The 14,705-nt window shown below is 38.6% G+C and overlaps 1 protein-coding gene across 2 annotated transcripts in view; it reads right to left on the reverse strand.

Moving 5' to 3' along the window:
- LOC108142282 (potassium voltage-gated channel protein Shaker) overlaps positions 1-10,106 on the reverse strand; it is a 143,807-nt gene extending 133,701 nt beyond the window's left edge. For both annotated transcript variants that reach the window (XM_017266020.2, XM_017266022.2), the window contains exon 1: positions 9,842-10,106. The gene's annotated coding sequence lies outside the window, so the exon portion shown is untranslated. The remainder of the gene's footprint in view (positions 1-9,841) is intronic.
- Positions 10,107-14,705: the final 4,599 nt, after the last annotated feature.

Here is a 14,705-nt window from a genome sequence, read left to right on the forward strand (position 1 = left end):
CCGTTTTCCGTTCTCCGTTTCCCCTTAACCACACATACACCTGTCGGATACCAGCCAAAATTGTGTATACATTCCCACATATATTTCCATTGGCTACACTAATTTTGACTGTAAACATTTGTTTGGCTAGTCTAAACAGATTTTTGCATAAATTAAATATTTTCCACATTTAGGCGAATTATCAGTGAAATGTCACGACCATTTTTGGGTTATATTTATTTTAATGGCAGACTTTTGCCAAGTCAAATCCATTTTCCTGGCATATTACATGTGTTAAGTGACAAGCATAACTATGCAAATGTCCCCAGCATGTATGTGTGTGTGTGTGCGTTAAAAATGTTTGTGCTTTAATCAAGCTGGCACTAAAATTCTTGTTACCTGGCATCAACAATAAATCTGGCGTTTTTTTCTTTTTTGTTGGTTTTTTTTTTTTGCTTTTCCTGCACAATCTTAACAACTTAGAGCATGCATGTATGTGCGACTTTAATGCGTTGCTTTTGTAGCACACATACGAGGACATGCCGTTAAATCCGCAGGCGGCTCACAAAAGTATGCTACGTAATTTAAGTTAATAGCCGACTCGCACATGCACACACACACACACGGAGAAAGGGAGAGAGCCAACACACACACACACAGAAGCACGCATTCAGAGCTCCGCGTCTGTTCAAATTACAATTCATTATGTACAGGTGGCGAGCGAGCGAGTGTGTGCACACGGTAAGTACGAGTATGTGCACTGAAACATTACCTCAATAATGTCAATTTATACTTTAAAATAAGGTAACAATCCTTAATTTTAAGTATTATAAATTTGAAAAAAGAATCAAGAGTACCACATAAATGCATGCAGGTACATTTTGGGCCAAAATGTGCCACAGGACAGTTACCAATGAAAAATACCTTTAACGGCATACTTTAAGACTCTTTTTAAGTGGCTTTAAACCTCTAGAGATGGGCCCATGAAATGAGCATGAAATTCTAAAAAGCAAGTGGCGTAAGACCAATTTCTATGTTTGAGCCACCTTCATATGTGATTTTAAAAACATACAGCATTTTGTGGCAGTTTACTAAAGTAACCAACTGTTCTCTGTAACCAATTCTTGTAATTTTAAGCTAAATGAACTCAAAATACCTAGAAAAAACGTCCTTTTCTAGTACTTTAGTTATAATTATAATCCTCAGTGCACCTGTGTGGTTTGAGTGACAGGGAGGCATTGTCAAGCAGCGCGGCTATGACGCAAGCAGGCTTTAAGCCTCGACAGAGACGCGACCGAGGCTGCGGCAGAGACTTCCGCATGCGACACTTGAAATGTCGCTGCTTCTGCTCCTTCTGCCTTGACTACAGTTGCAAGACACTCTCAACTGCTGGGTTAAAATGGTTGCATAGAAAAAGGAACTCCTCCAATTTTATACAAACAAAAACTTAACCCTTCCTTTTAAAAATTCAACAATCCTTGGGTCTATGGTGTCAGTAATTCTATGTCTATCTTCATTTTATAAGTATCGTTCTTTTGAATATAAAAAGTATGTCCTTTGAGCAGATTCATTTACATTAAAATTAAATTTTATTGTTTTAATTATTGTGAAAAAATACAAGATGAAACATTTAAGAAAGATTTTAAGACTCTTAACTGTATTAACTAGGGTAACTATCTAGTTGCTTCCATTATTTTTAAGGACCCCATGTTTTCTCATTGTATTTCAGCAATTTGCGTCAAATTTCGAGTTTAAGTGTCAATTACAGCAACAAAAAACGCGAGACATGACTAAAAAAAAGGAAAAATGACAAATGACAAATGATAGAGTGAGACGGAGATAGCGCTTTACACATCTTGTCTACCTTTCATCGAGGGGATAAGAGGAAGAGGGAGCGAGTCACCTACGTGCTTGTCAAGTTGACAGTCGTGTTTTTTTTTTCGTTTTCGTTTCTGCCTGTCTTGTTTCCCATTTTTTGCCTCCTTTGGTTTCGTTTCGTTTTAACCTCAATATACAACGTCTCTGATGCTGGGCAGGTGTGTCTTGATATCTATGTGTGTGTTTTGGTGTGTTTAAAATTTGACTTACTCGAGTCCTTTCCCATTCTATCCCCCCTCCGCTCCCAACACTACACCATACCACACCACACCACTCGTCTTTCGGCCCTTTTCTGCCCTTTTCTTCACTTGACAGCGACGACTTTTGACTTTCTGCGCTGGCATTTTGACACAGTTGATTACAACGCCACCTAGCGGCCGCCGCACGCAGCGCGACAAGTGTGTGCAAGCGAGATAGCAAATGGCAGCGGCAGAGGCAATATTTATGCAAATGGCCCAGAGACATGTCCCCTCTCGCTCGCTCGAATGTTTGTCATTCATTTTGGTTCTTGCACATGCATGCAACCACATGTCCTCGCACGCACACACACAAGCACACACACCCATGAGAATCACACAAACACGTATGCGAACAGAGCGAGACGGCAATTGAGATGCATATGCGGTGTCCTAAGAGCATTATTCCGCATGAGCTACCAAATTGCATTCCAAAATTTATGTATTTCATTTGAATTCAGTTCGGTTTTGCGCTTTAATCAACGGTTGCGAGATTGAATAAGTTGCAGATATTCCCACTTAAATAACAATTTTTTACTATATCGCAACCTGGCACGAGAAGTATTTTTACCAGCTCATAATATGAGCAATTTGTTGGATAAAATGCGTTTTAGGGTCAAACGCATTGCCTTCAAAGTTTATTACTCATACGCACCGTTGTTTTTCGAACTAAGCTATATTTAAACATGACTACTATAAATTATTGATTTGAGTGATTGGTACCTTTAATATATTTGTTTTATACTTAAAAAAATAATAGTTCTAAGTTCCAATTGGTCTACGTTGCGTATGAGTAATTTTTAAGCATTGGCCATAAAGTATATCACTCATACCTACTGTTGCCATTGCTCAATTGAGATAATGGTAATTGCTTTCAAATATAGTTATTGTTATTAATCATTTTTTAGCACATTTCTAGCTTACATATATATCAGAACATATGTAGACTACAGAAATTAAATATCTATGAAAAGGTTCCTTGCTGAAATTAAGTTCAAGCACATGTTTTGCTAAGTTTTGTGAGCATTTTAAACTAGTTTTCAATTTGGTTCGAACGTGACAGATGCTCTTTGGGGTTCGGGCGACTGTATCGACTATATCTTAAGCACTTGTGCACGGCATCAATATTTCATGGGGGCTCTCCAGTCGTTTCCAGAATTAATTTAAGAGTATGGTTGAAAGCAAGAATGCTTTCCTTTTTTCGTTTTCTTTGTCGGAAAAATATTTGTCGAAAAGCGAGCTACAAAATATTTATGCAAGGCTGGCTTCTATATCTCTTTCTCACTCTTCGTTTGTTTATCTCTCTTTTTTTTTGCTGACCCTCTCGTTCCCACACACGTAGACAAGACGGGCATCTGCACGTACCGCAATTGCAGAGAGCTAACGGTAAACAAAGCGAACCAAAGAAAACAGCCCACAAGAGAGATAGAGATAGACATAGAAAGAAAGAGGCAGCGAGAGTGGGGGGGAGAGAAAAGGACGTGGATGAGGACGAGGAATTATTGCCCCAGCTGATGAAAAAGGAAATGACCACAAATTGCCGTGGGAATGTGTGAGTGTGTGCGGCTACGTGCATGTATATAGGTTATTTAACGTATTTAATATCCCTCACCTCCCCTCCCCGCCTTCTCTTTCACCCACACAGTAGGACACGATTTTGCAGGACCATTTCTTGGATCTCCTCTGCGCCCAAGACGTGCCGAAATTCTACAGAAATACCCATCATAGCATTGCAGGGTATAACCATTCCAGGTCAAGTGCCAAACCACTCCCGATTGATTTACAACTTCATTTAATTGCAAATTCAGTTGCATTTTTAATATCAGCTGGAAAAGCAAAGAACTCGACGTTTAAGGGAAAGGTTTAAGACAAAGATAAACAAAAAAAATTATTCATCAAAACGTTGATGTTCCTTAAAACATACTAGTAGCTAGAAACTAGTAAAAATTAAAAAATTTTAAATACAAAAAATGGTTTGTTGAACCATCAGAATAAAATTAAAATTTTAAAATTAAGCTGTTGTTTTTCAATAAATGACATTTTTATTTAATCTAAGATATATCCATAGCATTGTTACTATTTAACTAATTAAAATCTCGATTTTGTGTGTTGCCTTAAAACTCCCAATTCTCTATAAAAAAAATTAGTATAATAATTTAACAAATTGTGTATACACATATGGCTATAAGATGACCTGTTTGAACTTAGCAATGGTTTTTCGTTAACCACATGGTCTTTTCTTTTCAATACCAATTATGGTTACCAACTCTGTTTGGCTTCTTTCGAAAATTGTAGATTTAAGGGCACGTGACAAACTGCTGTATAAAACTGAAATGCCTCGAGCTGCTTTTCTCCTCTTCCGCTCACTGGCTTTTCTGTGCCCTTTTTTTCCTTTCGCCCCTCCCTTGCTGCGTGTGTGTTCGCCTGTTAGAAAATAATTAAAACTTTTCGTGATTTCGTGCCAGTGTAGCTGCGATTTTTCTCAATTTAAAATGAATTCTAGCGGCAGCAGCAATGGCAGCAACAAAGTGCTGAATGTCTGCAGCTGCTGCCATGTTGCACATGCATTTGTGTGCGTGTGCAAGGACCAAGTTTACAATCCGTAAACCTAAGCCCAAAGCTAAACCTAAACCTGAGCCCTAAACACTCCACCCCCACATTTTACCGCCGGCCATCGTCACCCAGTTTTTGATTAGTTATTGTTGCAGGCATATACCAATCGAAAACAGAAATTCGTAAACCTAAAACCCACCCAACTGCCACCCAACTGCCGCAACGTTTCACAATATTCGTGCAGCTTTTGATTAGCGGCCATTTTATTCGGGTTTTTACTTAGTGGCGTTTTCTAGCACTTCCACAGCCTAGCAACTCCCTCAAATTCGCGGCTTTTCCACCTGTTGAAATCGCCATTTCGTGGATTTATCGATTGTGCGTGAAAATCGGGAAAAGCCCATGGGTCTTTCGATTTGGCAAATTATCATCGGAAAATGTATTGCGCCGTTTTCCAACGCTTGTCACCGTAAACACTAAAAATAAACTATTTAAAATCGAACGAAACTGAAATTAAAATGAATGAACAGCGAAGGGGAAAAAGCGAAAGTTAAAGCTATTAAATGTGTTTTCTTTGATGCCATACTGATAGTTATATTAATTATCGTTTTTGGGTATCTAAAGAAACACATATCATAAAATATATAATAATAAAAACTGAATTTTAAGTATTGTAAGTATATACAAAATAATTTCACATTTTTTATTATGCTTTTAAGAAAGTCGTTAAAGATGTATGTTAACAATTAATATCTCGATATTAACCAAACCAATTATTTTAACGACAGTAAAAGAAAATTTATTATAATTTCTTTCCATCTTAATAAATTTACCTTCTTGTGTTTCAGACTTCAGTTGTCCTTGAATGCATTTTGAAATCAAGTGCAGACTTCAAACGACAGGCAAAAATACTTGCCAACAAGATATGGTAAAAGTTATAGTTGTTCGCCAAAAGCCAACTCGACGGCCAAAAGTTGGCGAATATTTTGTTTGGTTTTCAATTTGTTAACGATTTACAATGTTGATGTCGCTTCTCGCTCTGGCGTTTTACGACATTTTCAATGCCAAAGGACAGCAAAAAAAAAAAATTAGGAAAAATCAAGGAGTAACAAGGGCGGGCAGGGCTGCTGCTTATCGATGGACACGCGCGTACTATAAAATGTCTTGAATATTGCCCGATGATGACAGGGCCAAAGTTGCGTGCACACTGCGAAAAAATACTACGTATATTGGCCAACAATCATAGAACATAAAACAGTTATAAAATCATCTTAATTAACTGAAGAAAATCCTTAATACAAATATCAACCATTAAAAAAGATGAAAATTGTTATCTATTTTGTTGCAACATAAAAAAAAATTTAAATCTTAAATCTGTTAGGTACCTAATATGATTTTAAAAAATTACATACAAGGCTTTAAGTTTTGTATATCATTAAAAATAATGATCAATTTGAACGGAGCACTTAAACTATTTCAATAAATTTGTGTACCCTATTTTATGAATTTAATGATCAACGGATATTTCTCGCTGTGTACGTATGTCTTGGTATCAAGTCTGTGCTCTGTCCTTCGCTATTTGTTCCCTTCGCCAGAGTACATGCGTTATCGAGGGAAGTGGGCCATGAGCTTGTCCATAAATTAATCGATTCCAATGGCCAAGATCTCAGCCAACATGGAAGGGTATCGCAAGGTCATCTGCAGCTTAGCCTGGTTTTTGTGATTCGTGTTTTGTTTTAGTTTTTATTTTGCTTCGCTTTTCGCCCCGCATTTTGTTGTTCTTGATTCGCTGGGTGTGTCGTTGAACTAAACTCCTCTATAAATATCAACGGCGATTTATCGCATGTCTGTCCCACTGTCTATATCTCATGTGCGTTTGTGTGTGTCTTTGCGTGGGCCTATAAAACACATGCTAGAAACAGAAGCGTCCACTTTTGATCGCCTCTAGGCTCATTTCCAATTGATTTCATTTCGTTTTGCCAATTTGTTAGAGCGGCAGAAAGAGCCAGATTGCTTCTAGTTTCGCTTGAATTAATAGTTGTCCTCTCCAAGAACTGTTTGACCTTACAATATATATTTTTCGTTACCCTTGTATACCACTTTTAAAAATATTCGAATATTTTAATAGACAAATTAGCTCCTATATAAGCTATTTGGAAAATTTTCACAAAATATTTAAAATCATTATGGGTCGATTTCAAATCTATATAATTTCAAGAAGCTGGTAAATGTTATATTCAAAATCATTATTGATTGCTACTTTCTATGAAAAGTAATCCAGCGAAGTGGATAACAAAAAGAACATACATACATACATATGTACATATGTCGTATAAATAGTCTGAAACTGAAATTCAGACACTTTATCATCTCTACCGACCACACAAACAAATAAAAACGTAACGGAGTTAGGTATATACATACATACATACATACATACATATGTATGTTCTACCGTATTTCCATTTATGTTTCATGCACGTGCTTTAATTTGATTTCCCCCAATTTCATTCACTGCGTTTCCACATCCAACTCAACGGGGCACACAAGAGCACATAAAATAAGACCACAGCTGGGAACTTTAAATATGCAACGATGCCACAGTTTAAAAACCGCAAAATAAATTGACCAACCCCCCCCCCTGTAATTTGCAATTCTACCAGCGAAATTCGCGAATTTTTGTCCACAATAAAAGTGAAATGAGCAATTTTAATGAAGCCACGCTGTTGTTTTTGTTCCTACGTGTGCGGTCACACAAAACCCAAATATTGGCCCAATATATATCCCTTCGACCCAATTTTCCGGGCAATCTCATTGATTTGAAGGGGAGGAGGACCAAAATACAAGCGCAGCGAATATGCAAAATAGCAAAGGCACACGTGAATATGTGAGTGTGTCAAGATAAAAATAGGAATAAAAAAAAAACGCAACCAAGCGGCACATGCGAAATGCAATAGCAACAACACAACGGCCATAAAACGAAAATAAAACTTACATAAATTTAGAAGTCTTGGCGGGCAGCCGTGGATTTGTCGTCTGTCGCACTGATCCCAAAACGCACTTTATTTTTGGAAAAACGAAAAGCCAAAAAAAGGCGAAACGGCAACAACAAATGACGCAGCAACAGGCAAATCTGTTTTATTTGACACGCTAGCTCATTCGCCAAACAATAGAGAGAATGCAATTGCGTTTACCGTTGACCGCAGTGTTGCCAGCTTAAGTTTAACTGTAAGGTAAAAAGTGTTACCAGTGCTAAATGTTGAAATGTTAAATGAATGCATAAATGTAATAAAAATAATGGCCAATTAAGAAAAATACTTATAAATTCCACCAACCGGTTAAAGCCATGCAATCGATAAGTGCATAAAATTGCTGGAAATCAGACTTGCAAAGCAGCTAAGGCCAGTCCAGTAATGCGACTGAAAACCAACTTTGGACACCATCTGCAAATTTTCTATTCGAATTGGAGCATATAAAAATAATATAAAGGAAAAACAAGCAAACGAAAAAGAAGCAGTCGGCGGCTTAAATTATGTGGAGCTGCATAGGCAAAGGGAGCAAGAAGGAAAAACAACCCAAAACGCAAAAACAAACAACAACAAGAGTTTTAGCCCGATGCACTTCGAAAAAATTGTACCCCACAGTAAGTTTAAAATTGAGAACAACATTAATTTAAATCATTTAAATACATAATTTATATAAAAACTAAATCATACTTAAATTAACTTTATGAAAAATATTCTCTGTAACGCATGACAATTCGTTTCCAAATTCGTAAAAATACAAAAACTTTTAAGAAAAAAAAATTTAAGTGTACATAAAACAAGCAAGTGAAGTGGAGAGATGAGGTTTTGGAGTGAGAAGTGGAGAGTGGGAGGATGAAAAAGAGGAGCCGTATGCCTCTGGTGAGTCGTAAAATTGCGCAAACGGGACCGCTCCTCTCCTCTTCATCCTCCCCTTCATCCTGCTCGCGTTGCTGAGAGGGCGTGCGAGCGAGAGGGCGATGGACACAAGAAGCTGGCCAAATTAAATACAGCAATTTCGCAAAACGAATGGCACGCGCAAAGCAACAGCGAATAATAATATGAAGAAAGTGCGCATGGGAGGCGGTGGCGGGAGTTTGAGGGGAAGTAAGGTGGGGGGTGGCAAGTGGAACGACCTTGGCTGTTCTGGAGCGTACGCATATTTTTGTTGGTTTCTTTTGTTTGTGTTTTTTTTTGGGTTATAGTTTGGCTTTTTATCTTTTTTTTAGAAAAGCCTACACAAATTTTCAAAGCTTCTGTTGCAGTTTTTGGTTTCTTCGCGGAATGAAGCAAACAAAATGTAGGGGTCCCAAAATATTTGCATACAAAGAGGAGGCCATAAACTATGAGCGGCTGCTACACTGAGTAAAATGTTATCCAAATTGTCGAATTAATTATTTAGCAAGCTAATTTAATAACCAAGATAGCCTTAAAAATCTTCTACTTCAAAATGTTGTTCATTTATTTATTTCAAGATCATTGAGAAGACTAATTTTATGTCCAAGTGATATTTTTGAAGGACAAGCCTTCCTATTTTAGGACTACTTTACACTCAGTGTAGCGAAACATGCAATATTTCCATATATTTCTTTTGGGAAAGCGGGCTAAACTGGACACAAAATGTTTATGAGCACTTTAGCTGGGCCACGGTCCCTGGAAGGAGACTTCGCCGCAAACGAGGTCCGTAGCCCGTAGCCCGTAGTCCTTAGTCCGTAGTTCTCCGGCTGAGTCCCCACCCGACCATCAGCAGCATCATCCACATTTACGAGCCAGCCGAGGCTGTTGCTTCCATTCAACATTCACCATGCATGGCATGAAAAAATTGGGCTGTGGGTGGCTGGAGGACAACCGCTGGTCCATCCACTATCCACCATTCAACTGGCGGCAGGTTGGCCCCTAGCCAAGCCGAGCTATTCCCATTTTCCGCCATCCATCCCCTTGTTGATTATTGTCAATGATTTGCTTTTGGGCCCATAAAATGCAAGCAAATTGAATTATTTTTCGCAATTATGTGTCACAGAAGAAGGATGCCAAAGGGATCGGTATCCGCTTAGGATAAATCCTTAAATTTTGATCATTTCTATTTTCTATGTTTATCTAAAGGAAAATTGTATAGAGTGCGCAATACAATATAAAAGCTATTCTATAAAATTGTTATCATTTAAATCAACTCACCTTATTGCTTTTCCGTGTGCTGGCTGAGCCGGTAGTTATTATGTTTCGAATATGTATTGTATTATTACTTGAATCGTAGATTGCTTTGATAATTATGCATTAAGAACTATTAATATCCGTAGTTGGCCTTGATAATGCTGAGAGCGAGGGACAGAGGATGGGGAAGAGCGAGAATGGCTGCGATTCGAGTCCCACTCGCGATGCACAGTGTAGGCCAGCGAAAGTGGTCCTGGAACTGCCCTCGACCGCAACTCTCAGTGCTCATTTATCCGATTTGATTCGCATCCTCTGTCTGTATTCTTTAGTTAGTTATTCAAAAAACTTTTCGAGCGGCCCAGATCTTTGACAGTGGGTTAAAAAAAAAAAACAAAAAAAAAATATGAAGATAGATATAACTGGCCAAATGCTCACACCCAAAAACACTAAAAACACTAAAAACACACATACACCAAGGACGAAGGCGGAAACGGAAGTGGTAGTTGAAGCACTCGCGAAATTCCGAATCCGAATCCGAAACCGAATCCGAAACCGATGCCGAGAAAACGAAAAGCGACTATTCGATTATTTGCCGATTACTTAGGCGATTTGAATGGCTTTCTTTCAGGGCATTGTTCTTTCTCGGATGCGAATGAGATGTGCCTGCTTCTGGCCGGGATCTCGTTAATTTGGCTTATTTGGCTTTGCCACCGTTGTCGCTGCTGCTGTTTCTGCTTCTGCTTCTGCTGCTGGTGCTGGTCCCTTGATGGCCCATCCAACATCACCATCAGTATCACCATCACCATCGCCACCGGCCACTTGGACATTTCCAGCTCATTTGGCGCGGTATTAGTTGGGGTGTGATTCGCATTCGTGTCGGTTTTTCCGCCTGCAATCGTGGAAAAGCGGAAAGCAAAAGGAAACGGAAATTCTTTTATGGCTTTTCAATAAATTTGCAACAAATTATGGTCGTCGTTGGCTGTGCGTGTGGTTGTGGGTGTGCCAGTGTGTGTGTGTGTATTTGTGTATCTGTGTATGTATGTGTGTGGGTGATGGATGAAGTGTTTGCACAAACTGCCGATGGGATTGAGGTTGGCCAAATAAACCTAGTTTGCAGGCCTTCTTCCACCGCGTACAGTGCGTTTCAGGACTTTAAAGTGGGCTATCGACCTAGTGCAGTTGCCCTAATGAGGTCACGTACTTAATGCAGTAATCAAACATTATCTGGCACTAATCAAGTGCACTTATCGTCCTAAGAGGCTACACAAATTTAGTATAATACTAACGACTTTATTTATACATCAACAACAAAACGAAAAACTAAATGTTTTTCTGAATGAAAAAAACTTGTGTATAGCTGCTGAAAATGGTTATAAGTCTTACCTATTATCCAAAACTAACTTCATAAGCATTTTTAATTAAACCTTCACATATGTGCCAAGTTTTAATCATACTTTCCTAGACCATAGCTAAAACCTGTGTTAACAAAAAAAAGGTAATTTAGGTAGGAAAAGATGAGAAGAAAACAGAAGAATTTGCGCAATCTTAAAAAGTTTTAGCTCTACTCTTTTGTGCCAGAGCCTGATGATATATGACTCCTTGGCCCAATTTAACCCAACTTTCGCCAGTCTGATTTATTTGGCTTAAAGCTTAAAACGGCAGGTACCTCGGCGTTATATTACTTTATCTTTTTATCCTTTCGCATATTGGCTTACCGACCACCGTTTCGAGCCCCCTCGTTTTCCACCCGTCCACCTTCATTTTGTTGATGTTCTCCGCAAGGCTTTTTAAACTTGTCATACATTTTGATAAAGAATCCGCCTTGTTCCCTCGAGGGCCTGCGATGCTGTCAGCACTGCCCCGCCTACTTTTTTGGCCACTTTTCCGATTCCCTCTCACCTGGCCTTCCATACCCCCCACCCAACCCCCTTTCCGACCCCTTTTTATAACGCCACCCCTGACGGGAAGTGCAAAATTTTGCAAATTCAACGGAGAGTGTAGGGGGGGCTCTCCTGTCTTTTTTCCTCCAGCTATAGTCATCTCTTTCGCTGGGTCTTTAACCAAATTCGCATTCTTCGCAATTTAAGTGAATTCCTGTGCTCCGGCAGCCTGCGGCCCAAAATGCTCCCCGACTTGACTTTGTCTTTTGTAGTTTTATTTCATTTCATTTCAGTTCGTTTTACTTCGCTAATGGCACAAAGTTGCCGTAAAGTACAGAGAGCCAAAAATGGAACCTAGTTTGCCATATTTTTCAACTTTAAATGTTAATATTTTTAAGTTTAAAAACCCTAAAGGCTAACACACTTTATATTATTAATTTTGAATGTGATAATTCATACCAAAGTATGCATAATTTTTAATTATTTCCTGTTAGAAACCAGCAATCAGCAAATAATAAAAATTCTCAGAAAACATCAAAATTTATAATTAGCTCTCTCTCTGATTAAATGCTATAATAAATTAGTTTTAGTTTAGTAGATAGAAATAACTTATCTTCCGTTTATAAATGAAGTCAGTAAAATTGTTCCCATTGTTAACTGTGTATCTAAAAAGTAGGGTTGGGTTGGGAATTTAGCGGGGTGAGGGGGCGGTACTGCAGCCGCCCACAAAAATTGCAAGGGACTGGAGATTTGGGGGATGGTCTCAAAGTTTGAACTTTCCCCCTGGCTTCTTTTACCATTTCGAATTTCTTTAACGCGACTTTCTTGCATCTCTCACTATTTGTTGTTGTCTTTTACACTTTGGGGTTTCATTAACATTTTTACGGCTTGTACTGTGGTCCGTTGAGGAAAAACCAGGCCCACTTGACTGATGCTCAGCCACACACGCACACATGTGCAGCGAAAAATGTTCAAGGACATTTCCAATGGCAGTGCGCAAAAAGGGAAAATATATTCCTGCTCAATGGATCGCCAAAAACATCGCACATCACACATGTGAGAACCATTAAAGTTCTAGATTTTGTACGAACAAAATATCAGAGGAAAAATTCAAATTATGTATTACAGCCGACCTGCAATGTTATGAATATGAAAATCGTTTTTAACGATGCGTCGCGACGTTCAAAATAAATAGAAAGATTTGAAACAGCAAAAAAAAAAAAAAAATACCAAAAAAAAAAAACAAAATCAGTTTAGTATTTACGTCACAACCATTTGATGGCTATTTAAATATTAATAAAAGCAGAGGAAATGCGAACATTATGATCGAGGGCTAAACACCTACCTCAAAGTTATGCTGGGTGTTTAAAGCTTCTTCTAGGTGAGATGAAGTTAGAAAGAGATTTTTTTTGTATAGATTTTTTTTTTAGATTAAAAATTTTTGTTTCGCGTCGCGAGCACTGGAAAAAAATGTGAAAAAAATAGAAGAATTCGTAGGAGGCTGCGACGGTTTTAGCGGACTTTTGGCGACGAATTCAACGACGACGACGACGACGGTCTACTAACACGGCTTAAAAAGGGCGGCTCAATGGTCGTTTGGTCTTCCGGCTGATGTGGCTGTTGCTAGTGTTGCTGCTGCTGCAAGTGTTGCTGTTGTTGTTGCTGCTGTTGCAAGTGCTGCTGCTGGTGTTGCTGCCACAACTTTTGCTGCTGCTGCTGCTGCGGCTACTGCTGCTGCTGCTGCTGTTGGTGGTTGCGTGTCGCGTGTCGCGGCTCTGTACATCGCGCCGTATACCCAACGACTAGCTGGAGACCATAATGTGCGGAACGGAACCCAGAATCGCAACGCCCGAATATCGCCAACCGATTCGTTTCCGAAAATCCGAAGTCGAGTCGCTATTTTCCGAATCCCAAAAAGCCAAAACCGACTGCAGCCGCCGACGTAGACGTCGCTGCCCACATCGACATCGACGCCGACGTCGACGTCGAAAGAGAGATGCTTTCACCTTGCCTTTCTTTTCGCACCGTTCTATGTTCGATGTCGAAAAAGCTTTTGCGGCGCAGCTTTGAAGGTCAGTGGCGGGCAGGCGCAACAATCGCTGCCCCTTGCCTCCTTCGTGTGTGTTTTTTTTTTTGCCGGTGGAAGTGTGTAAACGCAGAACGTGGACACGCGGTGGAAAGTGGGCCAAACTGGCTTCGGAGCGACGCAACCACCGCAGCGGAATGCAGCAGATTTTCGAATTTCCACTTTTCCACACGCGAAAGCTCTTCCACAAAGTTTTGCCAGGATTAAAACCGTTAAAACAAAGTTGCTTGAAGATTTATTAAAAAAAAATGTTATTTAAGCTAAAACTATAAACTATAAAAACAATTAAATAAAAATACTAATAAGTACAAATTAATTTTTAAATCTTTATTAACAATAAATAACTTAACATTTGTAACAATTTAATTATACTTATACGTTTTTACAAATTTTTTTAAAATTTATTAGCTGCAATATTTGCATGCGTGAGTTTTACATATTTAACTTCTAAGGGAAAACTCGCTTTCAAGTTTTTCAAAGCTTATTCAAAAAGCTTATAGTCGGCAACTTGCAAAACAACTTTTAAAAGTTAAAAGTCCTAGAAAAGGTGAGTTTAGGAGCATAGATATTAGGTAGATCTAGTAGGTGAACAAATTATCATTACAATATTATAACAAATGACAAATCTGTTTGCCAAAATCTTTTGTTAAACTATTTTTAAAGTTATAAATTATCTAACTACTTTTCATTTACTACCATCATTTTTTTAAGGACTAACGAATTCTCAAAAATATTCTTGGGTAATACATTTTAAAAATATGCGAATATAATATATATTAAGGTCATACATTAATTCGAACATTAAATATTGCATGGGAAATATTTAACCTTTTTTTAATCATGAAATTTCAGGGTATTTGAACCGCTTGTTTTTAAACACAGTTCTTGACTTTTCCGGCAGGGTGACAACAGTAGACATAGC

Source organism: Drosophila elegans, unplaced genomic scaffold (assembly GCF_018152505.1).
Source record: "Drosophila elegans isolate 14027-0461.03 unplaced genomic scaffold, ASM1815250v1 contig_149, whole genome shotgun sequence".
In the NCBI taxonomy this organism is placed as follows: domain Eukaryota; kingdom Metazoa; phylum Arthropoda; class Insecta; order Diptera; family Drosophilidae; genus Drosophila; species Drosophila elegans.